Raw genomic sequence first — 10,239 nt, 5'->3', positions numbered from 1 at the left:
AAATAAGATAAAGATGACAAATAATTGAAAACATTTAAATATATTTTTTAACATATAAATGATGTATTTTTTTTTTTTTTTATGTCATGGGTCAGGAAAGTTCTCATTTTAGCATATAAGAAAGGATATACAATTTTTATTATTATTTTTTATTTTTATTAACACATATTAACAATGCATTTATTGCTAAAACTGTGGAGGATGTGGTTAGGGGCCGTGATTCCCCCTCATTTAAGTGTCCCATATTTTAAAACTTCAAAAGTGGCCACCCTATACACACCACACTAGGCAACCAGCCTGTAACATGGTGCAGTACGGTTACGTAGAACAAATGAAATTGGAATTTGCTATCGCCTCTCTCTGGCCCCGCCTAAGCTACCAGGTGCCTCTGTATACACAATACAGACACAATGAAACTTTTTATTTTATTCCAAGGATGCAGATCTAGAATCTCTACACAATGCTGCCAAAAAAGAAAGGAAAAGGAAACAGCAAAAAGTAAAAAAGAGTACACCAGAAAAAGGTATTAATTGATTAAGCTATATTATTACAGCTTACAGTTTAGTGCGCACAATAAAGACTACAGTGGTAATTGACTGGCATGATGGTATGTTTAATTTTTTCTCATCTACACAGATGATGGACTTACAGAAAAGTACCGGAGATGTGTCTTATACGTGGCTGTTATAAAAGAACATCTTGGTAAGGCAAAAATAATTCTTAAATTGGACTTTTGTTCTCTATTTGTTGATCATTTCAAATATTTGTCAGCAATGAGGACCAATGTAGTATGCCAGGCCACAGCAGGGAGAGATGACCTGAAAAGCCAAATAAGAGATCTGAAGCAGGTCCTTGCTCAGGAACGATGAAATATGAAGGACATCACCACAGGTCTGTATAAAGTATATTGTTTGCATTTATGCAAGTATCAATTGATATATTAGTGAAATGTTTTGAGAACACCTGCATGAATCAATGTATATATAAAAATGTACAATGTTTTATGTTGTATTACCTTTTGGAAATACTTAAAGGTGCAATATGTAACAATTTTCATGTAATATTATTATTTTTATTTTTTTTTGCCAATGTGTGAACAGCTTGTAATATAACTTAAAAAATGAGCCCTTCCCAGACTTCCTAGGTTGCCTATTAAAGCCTGTAGACTGATTTTCATGTGAAGGGAGCGGGTCGGTTTTGCCGTGAAAATCCAAAGGATGTGACGTTTATGCGTGAGAGCCTTGCCTCAGAAATAGCTTCTCTTCTGCTATTCAACAGTGACAACAAACTGCAAAATTAGGTAACGTTATCTTAGAAATGGAATCCAGCAAACGTCCGGCTACTAGCACAACACCGACTCCCACACAAACTCAGAGTGAGCCAAAAAAAGAAGAAAAAAAAAAAACATTTATCTACTGAATCCCATCTGGCTAAGCGGGAACGTGATCGTGGTCGAGCGAAAACTAGAGTGAACACCGGCAAAGCATTTGATTCCTGGAGGGACATTCGTTCGGTTTTGGGGATGACCCTGAATTGGCATTCTTCTTATTGGACAGGTAAGCATACATAACTGCAAAGCATGTGAAATATAGTGCCATAAATGTAAGCGCAGCGTAGTTCAAGCGGGAAGACTAGCAGCTGTATATCATCTCACCATTAGCTAGGTAACTCCTAGCCAATCACATGTAAGCCAATACTTTATAAGTCTGCCCACAATCTATCACATTGCGTTTCAGTGTGCTAACACGGCAACCTCCACCACCCCACCACCACCAGTTGAGTCCCGTCCTGGATGGGGATAGGCTCCTCGCCCCTGCCTCCTATCTCCGGCAGGATACGACGGTTCCGAGTACAACTTCTTCGGACCACCAGACGGGGCTTACGCCAAAGAGAGACATTACATTTCTGTTTTATATTCATAAAAAAAATTCATCTTAAATTTCACTCAAGTCTGCGAGTCTTCCTGATAGAAGGATTGATCTGTGTAATTTTAGCCAACTTGATCTTGCCTGCTAACGCTGACAAGCTACCTTGCTTCGTAACTTTCAAAAAAATTTAAACGATCTTCTCTTTATACTAAAAGTCAGGTATACAGGATAAATTTAAGCAAATACGCTGGTTTCTTGATCGTAGTACAACATATGACATACAAAACATACAGTAGTGCAACATAACAGTGCAGTGTAACAGTTAACTGTCTGGTATAGTTCGGTTGTATGTGGGTATCAGTATGCTATGTTAGCTGATAAGTAGTTTTAGTTTAGTCTCAAAGTTTGTAGTAAAACAATCATAACTGTGTAATTTTAATTATGCTACCTCATCTGTCAGCATGATGTCAGTGAATCACGTTCAGTCTCTTTGTATGTTACGTCATTGTTTTGGATGCTCGCTCACTCGCGTCCCTTTGGAGTATGTACACGAGCACGAGCATGAGCAACAGGTAGCTGGCTGCAGTTCACTTAATGGCCACAGGTGCCATTAATATCAAGGGTTTCTGAATCTTACATACTGCACCTTTAAAAATGAAAATGTGTGTGAAAGTGTAAATAATAAAATATAAAGGAGACTCAAAACTAGCTTAAAGGAATATTTTACAAGTTAAGCACAATCGACAGCAATTGTGGCATAATGCTGATTACCACAAAAATGAATTTTGACGTGTTCCATCTTTTCTTTAAAAAAAGAAGCAAAAATCGAGGTTACAATGAGACACTTACTATAGAAGTGAATGGGGCCTTATAATTTTTAAAAGCACTTAATGAATTCTTCTGTTAAAACTTGTATTAATTTGTCATTTTTACAGCCAGTTAGTAAGCGATTTTATCACACTAAAACCATATCAACACACATTTTGTTTACGTCTTGTGCTAATACCTTTGAAACAATGTGAATTTTAACATTTACGGATTGGCCCCATTCACTTCCATTGTAAGTGCCTCACTGGAACCCAAATTTTTGCTTTTTTTTAAAGAAAAGGAGGGATGAGTCAAAATGTATTTTTGTAGTACTCAATATTTTGCCACAAATGCTGTCGATTGACCTTAGATAATATTGAACCCAGAATATTCCTTTAAAGAATGTTGAAATTTGAATAGTTAATCCAAAACTTGCTCAACTTCATGTTGTTCCAAACACAAATTACTTTCCTCAGGAGAAATTTTAAAGGATGTATTGGTCGCTCTTTTCCATGCAATTACAATGAATGGGGACAGGAACTTTCAAGCTTCTAAAAGGACACAAAAGTATCATTTGCACTATATTCCAAGTCTTCTGAACCCATACAATAGCTTTGTGTGAGAAACTCACTGAAAGTCTCTAAAAATCCTGACATCTGACCTAGCTCTCACTGGCACAATAATGAGAGAGGTAGTGTTGTCAGATTTGTGAAAGAATCGTTCTTTTGATTCAGATCTTTTCAATGATTCTGAATTATTTGTTTGGACTCAGTTCAAATCACTGAATGGGAAAATCATCCGTGGATAACTGAATAACAACTCAAATTTAGTCTGTTCTACTCACAATGCTATCATATGGCTTCAGAAGGTTTCAAATATAGTGTAAAAGTCGCATGAACCACTTTTATGATACATTTATTGCGCTTTTGTACAATTAAAAACCCAGCTTCCTACAAAATCTAATCTAAAGTGGTGATGCTAAAAACAACAGTATTTCTAGTTGTAGCATATAATTAATATTCAATTGCAATGACAGTGAATAGGCAGAATCATAGATGTTATTTGATAAACTTGTTCTGTGGCCAAATAAACTTTAGTTCTCATGAGAAACAGTCTTGAGACTGTATGATGATTCGTCCACTGTTGAAACAGGCATAGTTCTTACAGCAACTCCTAAAGATCATGTAAATTTACAGCAAGAAAAAGTATGTGAACCCTTTGGAATTACCTGCATTTATGTATAAATTTGTCTTAAAATCTGGTTTGGTCTTCATCTATGTTACAATAATGAACACAATTTCAGAGTCAGGAGTTGGCAAACCTGGCATCCAATTAATTAAACAAAATTGGAGGTATGAGTTAGAGCTATTTTGACTTATAAAAAGCTCTCAAATGTTTTGAGTTTGCTATTCACAAGAAGCATTTGCTGACATTGACCATGCCTTGTAAAAAAGAGATTTTAGATGACCTGCAATCAAGAATTGTTGATTGTTACAAAGTTATCTCAAAGAGCATAGATATTCATCTGTCCACAGTTAGACAGATTGTCTATAAATTAAGATTATTTAGTATTGTGGCTACTCTCCCTAGAAGTGGCTGTCTAGCCAAGATGACTCAAAGGGTACACAGTAGAATGCTTAATGAGGTAAAAAAGAACCCTAGAGTGACAGCTAAAAACTTGAAGGAATCATTGGAACTAGCTTACATCTCTGTTCATGAGTCTACTATACGAAAAACATTAAACAAACATGTTGTCCATGGCAGGACACCATGAAGTAAGCCGCTGCTTTCCAAAAAAAACCATTGCTGCCTGCCTGAAGTTTGCCAAAGACTACCTTGACACAATGCTACTGGAAAAACTTTTTGTGGACTGATGAATCTAAGGTTGAATTGTTTGGTAAGAACAACCAGCATGGTTGAAGTATGGTGGAGGGAGCATCATGATTTGGGGCTTTGCTGCTTCTGGGCCTGGACCGCTTTCCATCATCAAGGGAAAAATTAATTCCCAAGTTTATCAAGATATCCTACATAATAATGTCAGGATGGCATTGTGCCAGCTGAAGCTCAGTAAAAGTTGGGTGATGCAGAAGGACAATGACCCTAAACATCGAAGTAAATTCTCTGCAGAATGGCTTCAATAAATGAAAATCCAGCTTTATAAGTTCACTTAATTTTTCCACAGCACTGTGAATGTTTAACGGGGTATGTTCAATAAAGAAATGCAATATTTTAATTGTTTGTGTGTTGTTAGCTTAAGCACATTGTGTTTCTCTATACTTGTAACTTGAAATTAGATAACATTTTATGACCAATTAATGCAGAAAACCAGCTAATTTCAAAGGGTTCACATACTTTTCTTCCCACTGTATATGAATGACTTATTTGACTGTATAGTGTTATATTGAAATTATTACTGATCTTGAATATTGTTTGTATTGTATTTTATACAAACTTTGTGAACAGATCTCAACTGTCAATATAAATCCATGTAAACAGATCTGCACTAAAGTAAACATGCTGGAAGTAAGTGTGAACATGCTTCAGACACAGCTTGGTAAGTCCAGTCATTAACACAGCTCTTTTGCTTATCTTAGGCAGTGTGTGCTTTAACCAAACACATGCTCTCCCGTGACATGCTGATGACAAACAAGGCCTTTGTTTGATTAGCTGTGTGTCAGGTTAAATTAAAATTGGAAAAAGAGCAATGAGAGAAGAAGGAAGCACAAAAAGATGCCATAATTTTTGACCTCCAAAGCAAATTGGACAGCATGGAGAGAGAGTGTGAGAAGATACTGCATGTAAGTAAACTGTTCTCAAAGTCAGAGCACGCTCTTTAAGTGATTAAGTGAAAGATCAAGGCCATATAAAAAAATCATTTAGATACTTCAATGGATGACAATTTTTATTAACTCTCTGACAAAAGGCCTGGCTCAAATTGCTTGGTGACATTTCAAAGTGTGACATAGTAATCTGCCTCATTAAAATGAGGTTTAATTAATGTTATAGTAAACAAATGTAATTGATTGTTAATTAAAGTCTTAACAAATATAATTGCCAGCCACAAGGTTATTCATTTTAGCATTTAGTATTTTAGCAAAGTAGAGACCATCTGCACCTCTAAATACCTGTGCCAGATGGTGAGTCATGCCCCATTTAATAAACTACTTTTTATCTTAAGTTTGTATTAATTGTCTATTGTGTTCACTGGCACAGTACAGAGTTCTTTGGACAATTTACTGTGTCACCTGGCTGACACTCGACTTCAGTGGGAAGTCAAGGACACACTCACTGACTTTGGGATAAACCCTCTTTTCATATGAGGATATCTTCAGTTTAGAACTGTGAACAAAAGCAGGACCAAGAAATATCTGACATTTGACATCTGGCCTTTTGCATAATATACTGCATATATAGAATAAGCAATATTGGCTGTGAGGTATAAAAGTAGCATTGTGTGCATCCTAATTCTCATTTTATCAAAATAAAGGTCAAAGGGATGTTTACATTTGTTTCACATGAATAAAAATTACACATGGCTTTTGAAGGCTGTCAAAGTGAGTTCACATAGTTTGTGAATTAAGGAAGGCCCAGAATATCTGCGTTTGCAGTTGAATTAATCCTTTGTAGACAAATAAATACGGTTCAAATTGTGAATAATGAAACATTGTGAACAGGAAATTCATAACTGATATATGACCATAGAGGAACATGATTGTACATTGTCTACATACCTGAACCGTGGCCATTAATAACATCTATTCTTAGTGTTTGCATCAGACGGCACAGCTCATTCTGTAACCAGCAGGTGTCTCTGTTGGTCTAATTTTGTGTTGCTCTTACAATGGCCATTACAGTTAGCTTATACACATTTTTTAACTAAAATGTCAAATTCTTCTAATAAAAGAATTAGCCCATCTATGATTTAAGTTTCTCCTGTATAATGCGTATTATGTTTACCTGTAGTTTTTTCCAAGCATGATTCCAAGATAAATGCTCAAATGCATCTGAAGGACACCAGCAGTTGATTTCTGGACATAAGATTTCCCAGGTGAACTCACTGTCTGGAATAAATTAACATGTTGCACAAACTCTATCATCACCTCAGTGCAATGTTTTGCATACACCTGATTCCTGGTGTTAAAGCAATCAACTATTACCTCCTTGTAATGCCATTATAATTTAACACCATTTCTGTTCATGGAAAGAGGTGTGACAATGCAGCAACGTTTTCTGTGTGTAGTTGATGGCAGACAGGTGATCAGTGACCCCCAATCTGAGAGCAATCAATCAGAGGGTGAATAAAGGGAAAGGAGACTAAAGCAAACAAATTACTTTTATTCACTTAAATCTGAAATTGTGAGATGGTTGTCCTGTCCATGGAATCACTGCCTAAGAACAAAAGGCAGCAAAATGAACACGATATTATCTCTCTGTGTGGACAGGGATGTTAACACCACTTTCAACATGAAACAAAGACGAGAAGGAGCATTTCTGACCTATTCTGTTGTATGTCTCTTAGAATGACTAAAGGCCCTGGTATACTCATGAAGAATTTATTGTTGAGCAACGGTATACTGTTTGCGAACGTTCAGACACCGGCCACACCGCTGGAGGAGGCGTCTAGTTAGTCTAGAGGAGCATTTCAATATGTGGACGTACAAGATTACATGTAAAACCTTAACTAATGTGACATTAAAATGTGTTATCAGTGACTTTATGAATTCACACAAGATCAGTAAAAGAAGCTGTTTTAATCACTAGATGATGATTTAAAGCAGGGCCGTAGCTAGTGGGGGGAAAGGTGGTAATTATTCTAGGGGCCCACAGGTCCAGGGGGGCCAGCCCCACAACATACCTGTATTTTAAACTGTGTTTTTATTAGGAAAGGAGCCCAGAGCAATAGACAGTCAGGGGGTCCAGAAGACCTGGCTACAACCCTGATTAAAAGTAATTTACATTCACTGACCACTTTAGTAGGAACACTATGGTCCTAATAAAGTGCCCAACTGCCTCAAGGTTCGACGAGTTATGCATTCTGAGATGCTATTCTGCTCACTACAATTGTACAGAGTGTATATCTGAGTTACCTTAGCCTTTCTGTCAGCTTGAACCTGTCTGGCCATTCTCCATTGACCTCTCTCATCAACAAGGCATTTCCGTCTACAGAACTGCTGCTCATTGGATGTTTTTGGTTTTTGGCACCATTCGGAGTAAATTAAAGAAACTGCTGCGCGAGAAAATCCCTGGAGATCAGCAGTTACAGAAATACTCAAACCAGCCAGTCTGGCACACACAATCATGCCACGGTCGAAATTACTGAGAATCACCGACATTTTTTTCCCCCCATTCAGATGGTTAATGTGGACATTAACTGAAGCTCCTGACCCATATCTGCCTGATTTTATGCAATGCACTGCTGCCACACTATTGTCTGTTTAGATAATAGCATGAATAAGTAGGTGTACAGGTGTTCATAATAAAGTTCTCATTGAGTGTATATGCATTAGATAATGTGTAATTTGTAATGTTTACATTCTGCATTCATGGCGCTAATGCCCTAACACGCTATACACGCCCATAACCAGGGTTGGGAGGGTTACTTTTGAAATGTATTCCACTACAGATTACAGAATACATGCTATAAAGTGTCATTTGTAACGTATTTAGTTAGATTACTCAAGGTCAGTAATGTTTTCTAAATACTTTGGATTACTTCTTCAGCACTGGTAGATTTTTTCACTTGTTTTGACTATAAAAACTCTGCCAGTACAGTAAGACAAAATACACGTTAAAAATACATTCTCTGAAAAACCTAAATATCTTATGCAGTGTTGTTTCTAAAACAAGATCAATCAAACTGATCTTGTTTTAAGGAGTTTTAGATATTTTTACAGGAAAACAATACAAAAATTATTATCAAGAATAAGATTTTTGCCCTAATATCAAAGGTCTTACTAGAAAAAAGAAATTATGATCCAACGTGAATTTTCTTGATGAAAAAATATGATCGTGCCTGGTAACTTGCATGTAAAATGGCTAGAAATAGCATTTTAGCTTTGCGTAAAGCTGACAATTTACTCAAGGTTTATTTCTATTTCTTGTGCTCCAAACTTACTTCAAACTTACTTCTCTGTCTGCTCGTATGAATGTAACACATCATAAGAAAGTGTTTCACCGCTGTTCAAATGCACTTTGGATCGCATCATTTATATGTATAAATGTTTTCCATCTGAAAGGACTAAACATTAAATGAAACAAATGACAATAAAATGCAAAGTAATCTCTTCAGTAATCAAAATACTTTTTGAATGTAACTGTATTCTAATTACCAATGATTTCAATTGTAACTGTAGTGGAATACAGTTACTTATATTTTGTATTTTAAATACGTATTCCTGTTACTTGTATTTCGTTACTCCCTAACCCTGGCCATAACATATGCCGATTACACTTTGTTATTGTCATTTATGATGACACTGATACTGCTGCAAAGATGGGTGTATAAAAGAGTGTTAATGGGCAGAATACAGATAAGAGAATGATAACTTTGGGCAGATTTGTGAATGGCTTTCGGCTGCAGACGGCACATGAGAGTGAAGCAGCATATCAGACAACAGAGTAAATGGGCACTTAAGAGTTTTTGAGTAGATCTGATTCCTTTTGTAGACTAATTAAACAAAAAATCACATGAAATGTTCTTGGAAAATGTCTCATGTTGACTGATATAAAATGACAACAACTGACTGAACAGCATAACTGAAATAAGCTGTCTGCCTCAAAGTAGGTGGAGAACCGGGTCATACCTACCGATAATGTGGACCAATGGCAGTATGAAGGTGTTTAGCAGCAGTACAAAGTTTTCATAAAAGTTACGAACCACCAAAACAAACTCAAAAACACCTTAGTATTTTGACCAGATTTTATTCTTAATGATGTCACACCCATTCGTTCTTCGATTTCGTATGAAGCATACAGGGGCCTTAAGCTAACATTCTGCCTAACATCTCCTTTCGTGTTCAACAGAAGAAAAAAATATTCACTTTAATCAACATGGGGGTGAAATGATGATAGAATTTTAGATTTTGGGCTAACGATCCCTTTAACAGTTTAACGTTGGTAAAGGTGACAGGTAACGTCATGGTTACTTGTGTAACCTCCATTCCCTTATGGAGGGAACGAGACGTTGTGTCGATGTAGTGACACTAGGGGTCACTCTTGGGAGCCTGAGGCACCTCTGGTCTTTGATAAAAGGCCAATGAAAATTGGCGAGTGGTATTTGCATGCCACTCCCCCGGACATACGGGTATAAAAGGAGCTGGTATGCAACCACTCATTCAGGTTTTATGCTGAGGAGCCAATATAAGGTCCGGCCATTTCAGCGGGTAGTTCAGCTTTGTGGCAGGAGGGACACAACGTCTCGTTCCCTCCATCAGGGAACGGAGGTTACACAAGTAATCACTCGACGTTGTGTCAATGTAGTGACACTAGGGGTCCCTATAAGAAACACCACAACTGGCTGAACTGTGTTACGTGAACTGAAGGTGTGTGGTGGGCAGACTACTGT

General features: G+C 36.9%; 1 pseudogene; it reads left to right on the top strand.

The window, feature by feature from the left end:
• The first annotated feature begins 460 nt into the window (after positions 1 to 460).
• Positions 461 to 5,995, top strand: LOC127422138 (coiled-coil domain-containing protein 153-like; annotated as a pseudogene).
• Positions 5,996 to 10,239: the final 4,244 nt, after the last annotated feature.

This window comes from Myxocyprinus asiaticus, chromosome 31 (genome assembly GCF_019703515.2).
Source record: "Myxocyprinus asiaticus isolate MX2 ecotype Aquarium Trade chromosome 31, UBuf_Myxa_2, whole genome shotgun sequence".
Lineage (NCBI taxonomy): Eukaryota > Metazoa > Chordata > Actinopteri > Cypriniformes > Catostomidae > Myxocyprinus > Myxocyprinus asiaticus.
This window is presented reverse-complemented; position numbering and strand designations above follow the sequence as displayed.